Below are 18,401 nucleotides of genomic sequence, written 5' to 3'. Positions count from 1 at the left end.
TAATGATTCATTGTAAATGTTATTTTTCAATTTAATTCTAATGATATTCTACTAACTATTAGTTTAATAGAATTAAGATATATTTAATAAATACATCCTCCAACTTAGTTACTAAGATGGTATCCGATATAAACTTCTTCTATTAATACTCTTTTTATTTTTTTATTTTTTATAAATAAAAAAATAATTTATAAATAAGTTTAAGAAGTATTCTATCCATATACAAAAGAAAAAACATATTCAAATATTATTTATAATAATCTTTAATTGAAACAAACTCTCTCTCAACCATCAAACAATATTTTTATTACCATCAAACAATATTTTTATTTTGAATACATAATTAATTAATAATTATGAATAAAATATTAATGCCTTTTTGTTGGAAGATAAGGAGTAGATCGTAAGTATTTTAAATTATGTATAAATGCATGTTATGTATTTAAATAATAATCATTTACTAATAAATTATTTTTATGTATAATTTAATATTTCCTTAAAAAATATAATATACTTTTATAATTATTTCATTAGATTAAATAGATAGTCAAAGTTTAAAAAATTCAATAAATAAATATACTTTTTTTGGCTAAAAAAGTCTTTTTATGTATAATTTAATATTTCCATAAAAAATATAAATATAATTTTAAAATTATTTTATTAGTTTTAAAATGATGGAACTTTTCTAAAATTGTAAAAGCAAAAAATAAATTAGTTATACATTTTTTTGGCAAATAAAAATAAATTAGTTATAAATTAGTTTTAAAAATAGTCTAGTTGTAATTTTGCAATAACACGCTCGCATATTTAAAAGTATTCTTATAATATATGGCGGGTAAATATGAATATTTGTTTATGTTTTCTCATTCATGTAATATCTGTTTTTTAAGCTACTTAATTGATAGTTATATATTTAATGATTTTTACCGCAATCGTGTCTGAATGTTGAATGATATGAAAGTTATATAAAAATAATAAAATAAAATTAAGAATTAAATACAATTAGTATAATCATTTTAGTATGCATTAATCAGAATTGACCATCCTAGTATTAAGAAATATTAATTGAAAAAGAAATTAGAGAAACATAAGAAGAAATCTTGATTTGTTTAAACTTTAAAATTTTAATGAATTTTTATGAATAAATAAAAATATTAGTAGGCAAAAATAAGAATAAAAATTAAATAAAAATGTAAGTACAATCAATAATAATGAGTTAATATTTTGTATTAAAAAAAATTGTTCTAATTTTAAGTATAATAATTATAATTTAGATTTGTTTGCGTTTACCACAATTGTGTTGGAATGTTGAATAATAGAAAAGCATATAAAAATAATAAAATAAAATCAATTATTAAATACAATTAGTATAATTATTTTAGTATGAATTAATTAGAATTGATCCCCTAATATCAAGAAGTTAAATAAATAATTTTAAATGATAATTATAATTTCCAAATAAATTATTTAAAATCATTAATTATGGGCCATTTTTCTTTAAAATGTGTATATTATGATATTGGTCATTATAATAATTAAATAAAATGAAAATTAATTAAAGATAGAATTAGGTTGAATTGACCATCGAGGACATGAAATATTGTATTAGATTAGTTTTTCATTTGGGAAATTCGTAATTTTGATGGATATTGATTTTCTTATATAGAGTTTAGATAGAGTATTAAATAGAGTTTAGTTAGAGTATTAAATAGAGTTTAGTACGAAATTACTTATAGGAATATGAAATTAGCTATATTATGGATTGTAATTAGGGTAATTAAGTAATTATGGTGGTAATTAACTTTTATATATATATATATATATATATATATATATATATATATATATATATATATATATATATATATATATATATATATATATATATATATATATATAACTTGATCGATCTCAATTTAATCTTTGATTCATTCTGTCTTTAATTATATTATTACAGAACAAAAACAGTTATCAGATTCATGGTTTCGTAAGTGGCTCTGATACCACTGAAGGAGAATTGTCATCCAAGGCGCAGCGGAATTTAAAAATTTATCCATTTAGTGATCCTTACGAATGGGCATGATCAGTGATAGAATCGTTACCTCTTGTGGCGATTCAAACCTTTGGTGCAGATCTCTTGTAACGATCAAAACCTTGGATACAAATCCACGGAGCGATCACGAACGTTGAACGATGACAACGTCTCTACTCAGTCCACACGAACGGGTTCCTTCAATCTCAGTGCTAGCTGGTACGAATGAAGGCTTTGAGTGAGAGAGAGGGAAACGAAATTCCAAGTCTTTACTTGAGTTTCAGTCTGAGTGACAATGCTTCTACCTAAGGGTTCTATTTATAGAACCACATGTGTGGGCTTCAAGCCAAAAAACCCATTTAAGTGTATTTTGGCCCATATCTCATAATATGCCAAAATCACTTAAGTATTTGGTACCTTACCATATTCCGTATTCCACTTAAGTGCACCGTACCTTACGGTGTTCCTTAGTTACTCTATTTCTCATCAATCCGTCCTTTGTGTGTGACCCTGTAGGTTTTCGCGACGTTGGCAATTATATTAAATCACACATTTAACATAATAAACAGTGAGCGGTATCTAGCAACACATCACTGCTACCCAAGTCACGAAAATGTCATGTGATCTGACAAAACCTCCTGTGATAATAATTATGTGTATAATTACCCCTTTGCCCTTATGTCTATATTGAACACAAGGTATAGACCGTGTCATCCTTGTCCAGTTCAATATTGGGCCCATAGACATTTATCCTGTTACGCAGGATGGGCAAATTCCATCTAGGTCACTCATGTCCCTCAGCATGCTTCGTGGAGTACCCATCAACTGTCTTTATGGTTATCTAGTTACGGACAATGTTGGATCAGCAATAAAGCACTCGACTCTACATCTAGGATCCATAGTGGTTTCAGGTCGAAGAGTGGTATACACTATTATCACCATGAGAATAACTTATGACACTTTGCATAACTTTCTATATAGTATTCTCATAGCGGGTCAATCCGGTATAAATATTGTAAAGGCAAAGAGTCAGACAACATACGATCGCAAGTTTCGATGATGACAAATGACCACCATGCACGTCTACAAACAAATGCAACACATTACCTATCATATCCTTTCCTAAGCTTATCTAAATCTGTTATAATTCTTAAAAACATATGTGGACAAAGTGTGATCATGACGAAATGCATGAAAATCACAAAACACAAATTTTTGCATATTTGAAGACTTTGAGTCGACCATAAGGGTCGGCGCATAGCTCACGGGTCAGCGCATAACTCAGACAAATTGGAGATTGGTTAGCGCATGCGTGCTTGAGTCGACCATAAGGGTCGGCGCATAGCTCACGGGTCAGCGCATAAAACCCTTGTGTCGACCACAGGTCGGCGCATGGCATAGTGATGCTATCCATGGGCCAGCGCATGGAACCTTTGTGTCGACCATAGGGGTCGGCGCATTTCCCACGGGTCAGCGCACGCCGATCTATGGTCGACCGCTCGTGCGTAAACTCAGTTTTCTGAGTACTTTCCACTGTTTGAAAAGCTGTTATTTTTGGTTGGTTTGCTAGTTACTATAAATAGAAGTCAAAACACTTTTATCAACTAACATTTGTCAATTTGAATTCAAGTGTTCAAGGAAACAAGAAAGAGTGAAAAAGGTGTCCAAGATTCATCATCTTCATCTTCAACATTTCACAACACACCAACTACACACAATCATTTTTGATGTGGTTCGTGATCGGTTAAAGGTGATAAGGTTCGAAGCTGTGATTGGAGAATCCGGTTCGGGTTGAAGCTTGTGGCAGGTTCTTTCTTGAATAAAACCGTTAGGGTTTTGTCCTCCAATATCAGTTTGTGTTTGGGGGTTTTTGGATGAATTGCTTCTTCAATATTCAGCTGAGCGAAGGTGATTGAGAAGAGGAAGTCTTCATTAGTCTAGTAGCGGATTCGGTGATATTGAAGTGAAGGATTCGGGTTCGATTCGTTGTGTTTGAGATCAGCCGGGCCGAGGGTTTGAAGAACGGAAGATTCTTCAACAAAGGGGCTGGAATCGGAGGTCTAGCAACAACGATTGAAGGTCTTGATTCATCTTGAATCAAGGAGCAAGGATAGGAAGCATCATTCAACACATTGGGAGTTCTGTTGTTTACTTGCTTTGCAATCCTTGTATAAACGGTTAAATTTCACAGGTGATATCTAATTAAATCATCTCAATTCTAAGTTTAGAATTGAGGGTAGACGTACCCCGAAGCGAGGACGGCGGGGGAACTGCCTCATCAAATCTCTGTCTTCTTTGATTTTCTGCATAAGTGTTTATCAGCTTAAAAATTAAGTGATTTTAGTTTAAGCAATTTTACCAAACATTGATATAAGTTGAGTAAGAGATTAAAACTCTGTTTTTGAATCCAAAGTACAATAGTATATTGTACTAGATTAATTTGAATTACTTACTCAACACAAATATCACTTGGAGTGTTTATGCACACCAAGTGTTTGAAAATTTGCCTAAACCAAAGTTGTCTTAAGTTTGTATCTTGTTTAATTTGGTATTTGGATCATTGGAACTAGGAATCATAGTAAGTGAAACATATCATTGATTGTGCAATTAGTGTAGTGATTTGTATTTCACTTTATCTCAAATCCATTAGCTTAACGCATATCCGGTTTTCCAATAACGGTTCGTTTTAGACTAAAATTTTCCTCGGCCGCTTCCGCACTTAAAATAATTTTTCAAAACCAATTTTAAATTGGTAGCGCCGACTCAAGTTTTTAATTGGGATCTATTCAACCCCCCCCTCTAGATCCGTGTCATAGTCTAACAAGTGGTATCAGGAGCTCCGGTTCACTCCGTGCTTCAAAATATAACTTTGATAGAAAATGGCTAACGAACCTAAAGGGGCTTATAATAGAGCTCCCGTTTTCAATGGTGAAAATTATAGTTATTGGAAAGACTGTATGCGGGTGCACATAAATTCCATAGATAGAAAAATATGGAACGTTATTCTCAATGGTCCAATTGAAATAACCATGACCAATGAGAACAATGAATTAGTGCCTAAGCCCGAAGCACAATGGACCGATGATGATGAAAAGAAATACAATTATGATTGGAAAGCCAAAAATATCCTAATCTCCTCACTAGGTGTAGATGAATACTATCGTGTATCCCATTGTCCTACTGCTAAGGCCATGTGGGATTCACTACAAATTGCCCATGAGGGGACGAACGATGTTAAGTTGGCTAGAATCAATACACTAACACAAGAGTTTGATCTCTTTTTCATGGAGCAAGGGGAAACCATTGCTGACATGCAAAAGAGATTCACTCATCTCATCAATCGATTATATTCACTTGGTAGGCCTGTTTCCAATGATATTGCTACTAATAAGATCTTGAGATGTCTTAACAGGGAATGGCAGCCGAAAGTGACCGCCATCAAAGAGGCAAATGATCTTACCACATTGGACTTGACAACATTGTTTGGTAAACTACAAGAGCACGAACAAGTTCTCTTGAGCCTGGAACAACACGAAAAGAAAGATAAGAAGGACAAAGCAAAGGTGAGTGAAAAGAAATCAATAGCTCTAAAGACTTCCTCCTCAAAGTCTCAAGCAAAAGAGCAAAGTGATTATTCATCGAGCGACGAAGAAGAAGAGGACAAGAGTGAAGATATGGGGCTGTTCGTTAAACGCTACAACCGTTACGTGAGAAAGAACGACATCCAACATTCCGAGAAGAACTTGGTAAACTTCCGGAAACAATCTAGGTACTCCAAAAATGATGACTCAAAAGGAAAAGTCACACTTAATACATTAAACGGACTATCTATTCCAGAGACTTTATTAATCAACCATAATAAAGAAAAAGCCTTTTATTAATTAATAAATAATTCGATACAAGTACCAAAAGTATTGACCTCTAGGGCTTACACCAACAATGAGTGTCAAATCATGTTTACTCAATCACTAGCCTGAACATTACCATTGAGGTAGATGTAAGCATCCTTGAGTGTAAGATAACAATTGTTTGATAGCTTCCAAATTCTTGAATCTTCAAATCATTAGCGATCACATTTAAAACAAGAAGAGGCAGAGCAGGACACAATTGGACCAAACCTGTAACACCCTCCTAAAATACCCCAAATATTTAATTAAAACAACAAATATATACATCTGAGTAAAGGTGCAATTAAGGGTGTCACACAATCACTTCACACCATTCACCATAATATTTAGTCATGCTCATTATTTAACTCAAAACATAAAGCATTGCACAATACGCAGCGGATAGAGACCAATTCAATCATGCAAAACATGTAACACATTACATGTAAAATGGTTCCCAACCAACAATAAAACATTTAAAACATCCCATCCCGATGTTACATCTACCAGAGCATGACCCACTAAGGAACTACACTAGACTCCAAGCACTAGCTCCTACTCAATCACTGCTCGTTACCTGAAAAATAGTTGTAAGGGTGAGTTCCTCAATCGATATAATAAGCATTATAAATTATCATGTAATGCTAAGTAATTTCACACATTCATCACCCTAATCAGATCATACATTCAGCAACGGCAATATCAACTAAAATCATACTCAACTCAACCACAAAACACACGTATAATATTGGAATACATCCATTCATATTATACGCCATACAATACAATATGCAATGAGACTCCATGCATGCGGTACCGACTGTTCGTGAACATATAGTTCAACCTCACCATTCAAATCCAGATATGGCTACCAAGCTCACTAGTCCCACTCATTTGAGACCTAGTGACTCACTCACTAATTCCTCACCATGGGAATTAGCTACCACCCCAAGGGCTATGCTATGCACGCTAATCACCTAGCATGCAAACATCAACAACAATCCAAAATTATCTACTCACTAATTCCTCACCATGGGAATTAGCTACCACCATAAAGGCCATAATATGCACGCTAAATCACCTAGCAATGCAACATCATCAACAATAATCCACAATGGACACATGCTCACACTCTAAGCCAAATCAGTCCATTCACAATAGCATACATAATACATACATTCACAGCATTATGCATATCATCATACATTATCAGCATATTATCACAAAATCATATCATGTCATGCCAATTAAAAATCACAGTATTAGCACACTCTACTAATACCTACACTGCTCAAAACAGCGGGAAATAATCCCTAATACATCATACATCAGCTAAATTACATCACTCAGCTGAAACAACCAAAAACTGCACGACAACAGCTCAGAAAAATCACAATTCTGCTCATACGCGTATTGCCTAGTCCCATACGCGTATGGCCCATCTCCTGACCAAATCCCATACGCGTAACACCATCTCATACGCGTATGCTACGCGTAACACTCTCTCATACGCGTACCAACAGAGACAAAACCACGTTCAAAACATCATCTTCCTCATCCATACGCGTATTGCCTAGTGCCATACGCGTACCAGACCATCTCATACGCGTATTGCCTAGTGCCATACGCGTATGACCAGAAACCAGAATTTCCAGATCTGCTATGGGTCTCTCTGCTACGAATTTTCTCAGATCTAACCTTCCACAGTCCAATTTTTACACATCGTTCGTTATATCATCTAACACGAATCATACCCTATTCGATTTCACAAATTCTAACACTATTACATCTAATTCCTACGAATTTCCTTCGATTATAATCCAGATTTCGTTCATCCAAAAGTTCACAATTTCATCATGCATCATTCTAATCAGAGGCAAATCAATGGTTTATCACTACCCATTACATATTATCCCATAATACCCATTAAACGATGATAAACCCCCCTTACCTGAGTTAATCCGGCAATCTCTGAGCTTCAAGCTTTTCCTTCCTTCCTTCAACCCTTGTTCTCTGGCTCTTTGCCCTTTTCCACTTTTCTGTCTCTTTTTCCTTTTCACGTGAAAATAACCCTTTTTACCAAATGGGACCTTTTTTTTTTTTTTTTTTTTTTTTTTTTTTTTAATTCCAACTTTTATTCCAATAATAATAATCCCAATAATAATCCAATTATTTAATTAAATTAATAAATATACTATTAACTTAATTTAAATAATTATCTTATTTTTATCGGGGTGTTACAAAACCCGCAGGAAGCATAATAGAGTTTCCTTGCATAATCTTCAAGATTTGTTGTCTTTCCGCGAGAATTTGCAAAATTGAAGCAAGAGTTTGACCACACCAATTATTGTTAAGGATTAAAAAATATGGTTTTAACTTTATTTTTTAAAATTAATTTTTATAAAAATTTATTTAAAAATACTTGAAGTTATTTCAATCTCATTTGTTATAAATAAATACTGTATTTTTAACATCCACGAACTTAAGTATTCATTGTTAAAAACATTAACATAATGAAATGCACATATTTTTTCTAAAAGATGTCTCTTAAAAGTAAATTTTATGAGTTTCTATTCAAAAGTTTTTTACAAAACTAAATTTGTTTTAATTAAGTTAAATTATAACTTTGGTCTCTCAATTTTATCCGAGTCACAAAATTAATCATTTTATTTTAAATTAAAATAGTTTTGGGCTCTCTCACGATTCTTTTATAGAAAATCGATGTAATTTCACTACTACAAAAAACACACGCAATCGTGGTTGGCAAATATATATAATCACGGAGGACCATCCGTTGTTAAGTAACATGTGGTTGTATATGCATTACTTACAGTCACGGTCTAGTGCCCGTTGTATAAAACTGGAATGCACGCTACCTATCACCATGATTGTGATACATAACCGTTGTGAAAAATTTAAAGGTCCTTGGTTTGATTTCCATCAGCACCATTTTTGAGATTTAAGTTACTCTGGATAGTGTTCAACAAATAACTATGGTTGGATTTAGTAACCATGGTAAATCACTTGTTTTTTTACATATATTTATGCTTTTATACATTTTCCTATTTTTTAACCTGTATTTTTGTGAATCGTATCAGACCTGAAATAACAACACGCATTTGTGAATCGTATCATACCTAAAATTGTATTACATCAAACCCAAAAATTGTATATTAGATGAAAACCAAAATGACATAAAACAACCTACAATTTACACATCATTACATCAAATAATTATATCTTGGTGTTTTGGTTTCTTGTTTCTTGGTGTCTGCGTACTGCACAAACACTGACATATGAAGGTTTAGGTCCTCTGTAGGGCTACCAAACAATTGGTTATGTTGCACGATTGGCAACAAAGCAGGTTTCAACTCGAAATTGTTCGCCTCGATGGCAACGGGGGTGCAATGCTCGAGTGTAGCTCCTCTTGAGATGGAGAAGCATAGTCCTTGAGAGGACGGTTTTGGTTTGCATCCATATCTGAGTATGGGATATTATATTCTAAATGAAGTTGTCTGATTTGGCGTCTGAGGATAAAACGCTCGATTTCGTTGATGGATTGTGCTAGCTCGTCCTTTGAGGTGCGAGTGTTTGGCATACAACCAAGTGATGTAAAGGAAAATGTTGCCTTAGTCTATATTGCGCAACAACAGAGTCGCGATATTGACTAAATTGGTCATGACAACGGCGCCAAAAACTTGATGGGGTTACTCCGCAAGTGCACGAAAGAATCAATTATAGTAAAATATTGAATCCACTGGGACCAATAATTAAACTTATCGTTATCTATTGATGTCATGTAAATCTAAGACTAATATCTTTTAATAGGAGAGGAATAATGTAGAAACTAAAACTAATTAATTTAGTAAATATTAAATAAACGAGGTCGAAATGTGAATTTCCGATGTATCTCCCAGACTCAGATGAGGTTAGGCGCTTTTTATAGAGTTTAAAATAATTTTTGGAGGAAATATAAATTTAAATACAAAGCTCATTCTCACGCAATCCGTGTCATGTTTCGGAACCGTAAATATCATGTTGTCGCTCCACAAATTACAATTTTAAAACAAGTTTTGAAAATAAATAAGTCCCAATCAATAACTAAAGTGTTGTCGCTATTTTTAGAAATTGAAAATCTAAATTTTAAGATCGGATACCGGTCTCACACTATCGCGCTATTGAACGATATTTGAGTGCTCTCACCGTCGCGCAAAGTTTTTTAAAACAAAATCCAGAACTGAAATTTTTAATGATTAACACCTATTAACTTTATTGAGTCCCGTCGGAACGACGATCCTCATATTCCGAACTCTAAGAATTTAGCCGGACATAATTGTCATAAACAACATACTGTTTATAAATTTAATAATAAAATCACAAAACATATTAATATTATATATATATATATATATATATATATATATATATATATATATATATATATATATATATATATATATATATATATATATATATATAACACTAACAAAAAAAAAACTAATATAATAATAACATGCTCCAATAGAGTCTTTATCCAGTATAGAAAAACTTCGTGTAAAAATTTTGGAAAAATAATGTCGGCAAACTTAATTGATGAAAGGTCCAAATACAATGAGAAAATCTTCAAATTTCTAGTCTAGGATGCACTTATCAGTCAATGTGAGCAATAAGCACTTTTACAAAAGTGAATTTCTGCTTAAGTTCTAAATTCTGAAAAATTTTCTCACTTGGTTGAAAAAAAAATCTCATATTTATAGAGTTAAAAACTAGTGAAAACTGCTTCAAATTTCTATGTCAGTTGGTGAAGTTTTTTTCTCAAAAATGGAGAAAAACCAGGTAAAGAGAAGAATAAGCGAAATATGTTGATGGCCCTAATTTGACGGTCATCAGTTGACCGACGGTCTGTCTGTCAGGCAAGATGGGAAGGTTGGCGGTCTTCAGGCCTCCGACGGTCTGTCCGTCAATCTGTTAAAGCTTGAATTTGTGATTTGGTGACAGGCAGTCCGTCACATCAGCATTTTTGTCCATTTTGCTCCCCGACTTTTCTATTTCACCCCAATTTCTCGCATGAAAAGTGTTGGAGCTTACACACCTGAAATACACAGAGAATACCAACATAACACTTCAAAAAGTGATAAAACCATACTAAAATATATGCAAATCGAGTTAAAATGAACTATGTATTTTAGAGTGTTATCACCGATCACCATATAAAATTAAAGACTAATAAGCCTAAGTTATCTAACTTATCTGCACACTGATTCTCTTCCATGTAAATATGAGTTTTTAGAAAATTAAAATTACTCATCCTAAGCATATAGTTGTCCCATCTGTTCCTTAACTTCCAAGGTACGACAAAAGATTTACTAAAACCTTTAACAACTAACACAAAATCAGTTTCCAACCATAAATTTGCCTAATTTTGAGCAGCTGCATACTCCATGGTCAAAATAGCTCCCATGATTTCCGCAGAGAAAACATTAACCGTATCCAAATTGCAAGCAAAACTCCCCAAGTGCTCACTGCTATGATTCACGAAAATACTGCCGCAAGCTGCTTGCAAAGGGATACCACCAGAGGCCCCATCGACGTTGACCTTTATCCCACCATGCTGAGGGGGCACCATAAAATCTCCTTGATAATTTGAGGCTTATGAGGATGAATAGTAACAAAAAAATTTTAACACCATAAAATCCTAGATGGAAGAATTTGCGCAGCCTGATGTTGTATCTCCCGTTAACTTTGTCCAAGATTCGAGGGTATTACAAGCGTACTTCCAAGGAATAAGCTTATCTTGGAACCTGGAAAAGTTACGGGACTGCCAAATGCAGTAAATAGAATTTATGACAGCAAAAATAATAAGTGCTTTGTATAGAGGAGAAGCAATCCTATCCATAACAATCCAACAAATCTCCAAGCAAGAGACATGGAAATTTATCTTATTTTCCAGCCACTTCCAAACTGAACTTGCATACTGACAATTAAAGAAAAGATGAGTAATGGATTCCTCAGCTTTAAGACGCAAACTGCAGACCGAAGGCAAGTGGAAACCCCTCTTGGAAATTTTGTCATCAGTGGGGAGATTTTCAAGTGTGAATCTCCAAAATAAGAGGGATTTTGAGGGAAAAATGCATGAGCGTCAAATCATGTTTACTCAATCACTAGCCTGAACATTACCATTGAGGTAGATGTAAGCATCCTTGATTGTAAGATAACCATTGTCTGATAGCTTTCAAATTCTTGAATCTTCCTTCAAATTATTAGCGATCACATTTAAAACAAGAAGAGGCAGAGCATGACACAATTGGACCAAACCCGCAAGAAGCATAATAAAGTCTCCTTGCATAATTTTCATCGATGTTGCCTTTAAGATTTGCTGTCTTTCCGCGGGAATTTGCAAAATTGAAGCAAGAGTTTGACCATACCAAAATTATTGTTAAGGATTAATAAAAAATGGTTTTAACTTTTTTTTAAAAATTAATTTTTATAAAAACTTATTTAAAAATACTTGAAATTATTTCAATCTCATTTGTTATAAATAAACACTGTATTTTTAACATCCACAAACTTAAGTATTCATTGTTAAAAACTTTAACATAATGAAATGCACATATTTTTTCTAAAAGATGTCTCTTAAAAGTAAATTTTATGAGTTTCTATTCAAAAGTTTTTTACAAAACTAAATTTGTTTTAATTAAGTTAAATTATAATTTTGGTCTCTCAATTTTACCTGAGTCACGAAATTAATTATTTTATTTTAAATTAAAGCAGTTTTGGGCTCTCTCACGATTTTTTTTATAGAAAATCAATGTGATTTCACTACTGTAAAAAACACATACAGTCGCGGTTGGCAAAGATATATAATCACGGAGGACCAACCGTTGTTAAGTAGCGTGTGGTTGTATATGCGTTACTTACAATTACGGTCTAGTGGCCGTTGTATAAAACTGGAATGCACGCTACCTATCACCATGATTGTGATACATAACCGTTGTGAAAATTTTAAAGGTCATTGGTTCGATTTCCATCAACACCATTTTTTTAGATTTAAGTTATTTTGGATAACATTAAACAAATAACTATGGTTGGATTTAGCAACCATGATGAAATCACTTGCTTTTTTATATATATTTATGCTTTTATACATTTTCCTATTTTTTAACCTGTATTTTTGTGAATCGTATCAGAACAGAAACAACAACACGCATTTGTGAATCGTATCATACCAAAAATTGTAAATTACATCAAAATCAAAATGGAATAAAAGAACCTACAATTTACACATTATTACATTAAATACTTGTATCTTGGTGTTTTGGTTTGTTGTCTCTTGGTGTCTTGTCATTTTTCTCCACATACATCACATCAAGATAATGTCTTATATCGAGACTTGACCAATATGGAAGATCAAAGAACACAAACCTCATTTTCCATATATTTTTATCAACTGCCCTTTTTTATTTTTCTCTCTTTCCAAAGACAACATTAATGTGTTTCTTTTGTTGATAAAGGTTTAGAAGCCATACTAAGCTCATGCTCTCTATTAAAAACCTTCCGCAATCTACGATAAGGATGACCGGGTTTTAAAATTTTCGGATGCCCAAGGTAAATAATACTTTTCCAAACTCAAGTTGGTGATAACAAGTATTAGGTTCACATATAGAACACGGTTTATGTCCTTTGACGCTGTATCCAGCCAAATTATCATATGCAGAAAAGTCGTTGATTATGCAAAATAGCATTATACACATCTTAAACTTTTCACCAAAATATGCATCATCAACTTCAACGCATTCCTTCCACAAAATTTTAAACCTTCAATTAATGGATATTAAATAAACATTTATGTTGTTTCCAGATTGTCATGGTCCATAAATCATCATACTTAACAACATATACTTGCACTTGATGCACAATAAGGAGACAAGTTGTAAATCGTGAGAAGAACAAGCCATGAAGAATGATTAGTACTTAGATTATCAAAGAGGTTCATTTTATCGATGGAAAGCCCAAGCCTAAGGTTTCTTAGCTCAATGCCAAAATCCAGAAATAACGAATCAATTTTCTTCCATTGCAAAGAATCATCTACATGGAGAACGTTTCCATCACATTTTCTTTCATCTGCATGACATCTAATATTCTTTGCGTCATTCGCATTAGCAAAAAATCTATTGAATCTTGAAATTATTGACAATTACCATAACACTTTAGCAGGAGGACACTTCATACTAACATTATCATTGTCATTGTCATCGTCATTCTTGTCCTTCAACTTTTAACGTAACACACCATATTTCGGGCATTGATCCAAATGTTCATACTCTTTCATGTATAATATGCAATCATTAGGGTATGAATGTATTTTGATATACTCTAAATCCATTGGACACAATATCTTCTTGGCATCATAACAACGATCCGATAATTTTTTATCTTCTGGTAGCATTTGTTTAAGCAAATCAAGCAATTTTGTGAAACTTTTATCCGACCGTCCATTCTTTGCCTCCAAATTAAACAATTTTAACATCATAGACAATTGTATAAAACTTGTGAATCCATTATATAAAGGGGAGTCCTTCTCACTACATAAAATATCATAAATTTGGGCTTTCCTAAAAGAAGATTTTCCAATATCACAAAACATATCTTTTAGTTGATCATCCATATCTTCATCTTCATCAACTTCGTGAATTTGTGACGCTCTGTTTCACTTTTAATCCACTTCACCATGACATGTCCATATAGTATAATTTTGACATATACCATCACAATATAGGTGATGAAATATTTCTTCCTTTGTACTTTTATTGATATTCCCGCAAATAACACAAGGACAATAAAAGATACCATCATTTTCGGGAATATTTTGATCAACATATTCAATGAATTCAAGAGCTACTTTCTCATATACCGAAACTAATCTATCAACTTTCATCCAAATACGATCCATAATAAATTTGGAAATTTATATCAAAAGAATAATGTGAATGGCACACCAAAACCTAAACTAAAGCATATCCAAATCTAAAGCATATACATAAAATTAATATAACACTAAACCTAAAGCATATGCAGATCCATCACGACAATATAATATTTAACAATAAAAAACACAATGAACTATGAACACAAGGTTTCAAAAATACAATGAACCATGAACCATGAACCATGTATACAGAAAATAAAACGATAAAATCAACAAAAAAGGAATAAAAACAATGCATATTAGCCATGAAAAGTAACGTACCGTACTTCGAAGAGGAGGAAGAGATCAATAAATGAATGAAGATGGTGAACACAAAATGAAGATGGTGAAGATGAAGATTTCTCTATCACCGTTGACTGGTTCGCTTACAGCATGTTATGAAGGAAATAAAGAATTTGTTTTATTTTAATTTGACAGAAATGCCTTTCACCACGGTTGATAAGAACAACCATAGTGAAATATAGAATATGTTACCATGTTGGATAAATAGAACCGTAGTTAAATATTTTTCAATTTTTGTTTAACTTATGAATTTAAGGGACACACACTTTTTTTAATAGGAAAAATAGAAAAATATTGTTGCTGGAATTCGAAGCTTGTAACATTTAATTTATCACCACGACTGTTTCACACAACCCTAATGAAATATCTTCTAATAAAATATAGCAAAACTTAGGCGCTTCCAATTTGAGATATTACAACAATGAACTGAATAATTGTAGTAATATAATGTTATCAAATATATATTTTATAGTTGCGTTGTTTTTATAGAGTATTTTTTGAAATTTTATCATTAGAAAAATTCATAAATATGAAGTATTTAAAATCAATTTTCATGGTAAGTGATTTAAACAATTTTTTATTCGACTTTTAAAATTATTTTTAACAAAACTAAGTAATTCTATAAAAAATATTTTTTTAAAAGTCAAAACATGCTCATAAGGCTGGTAATGTTTCAAGAATTATATATTAAAGTTAATCATTCCAAAATAAAAGTTTAGTTAATACAACAATTAGAAATATATATATATATATATATATATATATATATATATATATATATATATATATATATATATATATATATATATATATATATATATTCCATTAAAATATAAAATAAGTGAGTATAAACTAATTATATTGAGAATTTTTTTTTAAAATATCCAGAATTTTTAAAAAAATTTCAAAAATATCCAATTTTTCCAAAAAATTATCAAAATGGGCAATTTTTGCCCTAGTTTCCTACATGGGCGCCACCCTAGTTGGCGCCTACCCTTAAAGGGTAGGGCAAGTCGCCACTAGGAGTGGCGCCTACCCTTAAATTTTTTTTTTTTTTTTTTTTTTTAAATATGTTTTTTTTTTTTTTTTAAATTTGTTTTAATTTATGAATTTATATTTTTTCTAAATTATATTAATTTATATTAACACATATATATAAATAAAATTATTTACAAGATATATATATATATATATATATATATATATATATATATATAAATTTATATATATACTAATTTAATTTATAAGTAATTATTATTATTAAAATTTTTTTGGAAGAATTAGGGTTAATCATGTTAAGGTTAATTTATCAATTATAATTAGGGTTTATTGATCGGTTATAATTAGAGTTTGGTAGTTATGACCTAATTGAAACCCTAATTCCCTATAAGATTAAGTAATCAAGTGCGACACTAATTAGGGTTAGGTAGACTGGTGTACAACCCAGATCTTTTCCTATAAATAAAGTGTTATTTCCTTGCATTTTCTTCACCACTGTTTCCTATCACTTTCTGTATCAAGTTGAGTTCATGGCATCCCCAAGACCGTCGTCATGGCAGCGAACATCATCAAGGCGCCCGGATCCTGAACCAGTAATCTTAAAAAGGGATGGGCATGTTATTTTCTCGCCTTTGAAACCTCCAATGGAGATGAAATTTTGGAACATCCGTTCGTTGGACCAACTAAAAAGGTCCTTGATGTCTTGGTTAGAGGGAGATTACCAACCTGGTGAAGTCATCAGAAGGATTCAGAGGCTTAGAACAAGGTTCTCATTTGAAACTGGAGAAACGATACGTTGGTGGGTTGAAGTTGAAAGCGACATTGATTGCATCCAAATGATGCATGGATCAGACGACATAGTGTTAACTGTTGTAATTTCTTAGATTTTAATGGTTGTTTGTCATGTTGTTGTTGTATTTGTTATTGTTCTAGTACTTGTTCTTGTTTTAGTACTTATTTTTGTTCCAGTATTTGTTTTTGTTTTAGTAATTGGTGTTGTAATGTTAGATGTTTGTGTTTGTTGTTCAAGTGTCATCTTCTATTTGGAATAAAAAGTAAACTTTAATTTAAAATGATTTTGGTACACAGATTTATGAAAGTGAAAACTAAGTTGTGGAACTAGATCCACGATATGGACATTTGTTCTTATTATGCCCTAGTTGTCTACATATGCTACACTTCCTCTGCATTTTCTCTGCGACGTCCATTTCAGTTCTAATGCGCCTGCTATTTGGGCGACCACTTTTATTCCGCCGCATCGATTCGTTGTGCCAAACAATTTCCCCGTCATACTCTGGCCAATACGCCTCCAATGCTACCACCGGAAAGGGATTGTCGTATACATTGAGCAATGTTGCAACTTTGTAGATTGGAGACACTAGCGATAATGCATCGAAGTGGCTGTGTGAACACGCTGCAATGACATGGGAACAAGGCATACGATAGGCCTGAAATTGACCACAGTCGCACCAACGGTCTGGTATTAGGACCCTATACTCTTGTCTGGGCAGCCCTTGGTTGTGGTCAATTGTTTCCTTGACACTAAAAGTGTGGCCATGGCGGTCGAATTCCGTAACCCGATGGCTGCTGGCTTTGGCAGATTCCTGCCTCATAAACTTCATGCAGGCATCACTATATACTTGACTCGTCTGCAACACTTCATTCCAGCGCCTGCCTCTTGTTACGAACAACGTTGCCATCCGAAAATAGGTCGCACTCACCAATGCGGTTACCGGGAGGTTACGTATGCCCTTAAACACGCCGTTCATTGATTCCACAAGATTTGTTGTCATGTGACCCCACCTCACCCCATCGTCGTATGATCTAGTCCACTTCGCTCTGTCGATATTATCGATCCACCTCCCTGCATCAGAATTTGCCAACACTATTTCCCGGCGATAGTATTGGAATCCAGGTTGGTTTAATGCATACCCCGCGTTTATCAAATGTTGCTTCAAGAAGTTATCCTTGAACTCCCGCATAAAATTTTGAGCAATATGCCTGATGCAGTAGACATGGGTAGACGGGGGGTCATGCCAACCATTTGCTGGATTATTGTATGCACTGTCTATTGAAGCGTGCCTGTCAGAAATCACGCAGATGCCAGCTTGTGGAGTCACGTGCGTTCGAAGATTCTTAAGGAAGAAACTCCAAGCAGCAGCCGTTTCTCCTTCCACCAATGCAAAGGCTATTGGGAAAATATTTGAATTGCCAT

Source organism: Lathyrus oleraceus, chromosome 1 (genome assembly GCF_024323335.1).
Source record: "Lathyrus oleraceus cultivar Zhongwan6 chromosome 1, CAAS_Psat_ZW6_1.0, whole genome shotgun sequence".
Taxonomy (NCBI): domain Eukaryota; kingdom Viridiplantae; phylum Streptophyta; class Magnoliopsida; order Fabales; family Fabaceae; genus Lathyrus; species Lathyrus oleraceus.
Note: the sequence above shows the minus strand (reverse complement) of the source record.